The sequence below is a fragment of the Mesoplodon densirostris genome, chromosome 3 (genome assembly GCF_025265405.1).
Source record: "Mesoplodon densirostris isolate mMesDen1 chromosome 3, mMesDen1 primary haplotype, whole genome shotgun sequence".
Taxonomy (NCBI): Eukaryota; Metazoa; Chordata; class Mammalia; order Artiodactyla; family Ziphiidae; genus Mesoplodon; species Mesoplodon densirostris.
Genome location: NC_082663.1, coordinates 97615099 through 97616904, shown reverse-complemented (window position 1 = coordinate 97616904; position 1806 = coordinate 97615099). Strand labels below are relative to the sequence as shown.

Below are 1806 nucleotides of genomic sequence, written 5' to 3'. Positions count from 1 at the left end.
GGACCGGGGCACGAACCCGTGTCCCCTGCATCGGCAGGCGGACTCTCAACCACTGCGCCACCAGGGAAGCCCTTGAACTTCTTTTGATAATGGTCTGCTTATGACCTTTATGGTTTTTTTCTACCCTCTGGTCTTTTTCTTACTGATTTATAGACATTCTTATAAACTATATTCTGGATATCAATTCAGTCTTTGTTAATAATACAAACTCCTTCTCCTAGTCTGTTTTAACTTTAAAATGTTTTGTTTTACTTTATTTATGATCTATACATTTTTCTTCAGTCTTATTCTTTGACATGAGCCTGTTTAATAAACCATAAATCCATTAGAGTTAGATCACTAGAAAACATACATACACTTATTTTGGCCTCACTGTCAGAGAATTTTGTTAAAGGTTCAAACTATCTTTAGCATAACCAAACTTATTAAGCAGAAGTGTCCTTCTTAGAAGAGTTCTACCTGGATGAATAAGACATCTCAACATTTAATAAAGTGATTTGCCTTAAAGCTTAATCACTATATTTTCAGAGTACAGTTAAAATGTGCCTATTTATTTGCAGTAATTTTCAGGAAATCTTAATATTCTTTCTATATAAATACATTCATTTTCAGCAGTTTAATGATATCTGTTTGAAAAAAATACATAATACTTAATTTTACTTAGAATGTGGCTAATTTTACTTTCTGAATCAAAAAGTAACAAGTTCCTATACTGAATTAATTTTTTATTTACCACGTCAGTGGTTCTTTTTACTACACTTGATCTTAGCCAAAAGGCCAAGAAGTGATCATTTGTGGTTCTTTTTAAATGGCATATATTAGGATTGGGTTCATTTTATTAATATTTAACAAGTATATAGACCTGAAGAAACCAAATTTTCTGTCATTAAACAAAATGAAATGAAATGCTACAGATAACATAACCTTTTGATGTTCCCAGAAGTGTTTAAACAATGCTTTTTAAAGACTATCTAAAAGATTATCACCTCAGAAATTTCTATAGACCCTCCCTCAAAGAAACAGATGCAAGTTTAACTGATATATGAAATTTAAGCTATAGAATTGGTAGAACTGGTAAAGAGATACTATAAATTCTCTATCAGTCACAGAGTAAGGATAAAGTAAATCCACAGAAAATTTGAATCTTCAGTCTGTATTTCAGACCCCTTTGTCCACTGATTCTCCTGTAAGTACTAAAAAGACTCAAAACACATATGGTGGGTGAATGGAAGGAATGAGCTTTGCTTTATCTTCATTAATATACCAACTTCTTTTAAAAGCTCTATTGAAGAGCAAAACAACCAAAAGAAAGGAATGAACAGGTGAAAGGCTGACAAAGACTACATAATCCAAAAATAGGATCATTAGCTCCTGAAACATCAAGTTTTAAAGCAGTACTAAATAAGTACACTTGCATCTAGAATTGAAGAACTAGTCAATAACATCTGTGGGAGAGTTTGGACATGCATGCATCACTGTGCATCAGTTCACTCTATTAAGATTTGTATTTACAGATGGCCAATGGGCACACAAAAAGATGCTCAACATCACTCATCATCAGAGAAATGCACATCAAAACTGCAATAAGATATCACCTCACACCTGTCAGAATGGTTGTCATCAAAAAGGCCACAAATAAAAATGTTGGTGAGGATGTAGAGAAAAGGGAACCCTTGTTACACTCTTGGTGGGAATGTAAAGTGGTGCAGGCAGTATGGAAAACAGTATGGAGGTTGCTCAAAAAAAAAAAAAAAAAAGAGAGAGAGAGAACTACCATATGATCTAGGAATTCCACTCCTGGGTATA

General features: G+C 33.4%; 1 pseudogene; it reads right to left on the bottom strand.

Moving 5' to 3' along the window:
* Positions 1-691: 691 nt before the first annotated feature.
* Positions 692-789, bottom strand: LOC132487313 (U2 spliceosomal RNA; annotated as a pseudogene).
* Positions 790-1806: the final 1017 nt, after the last annotated feature.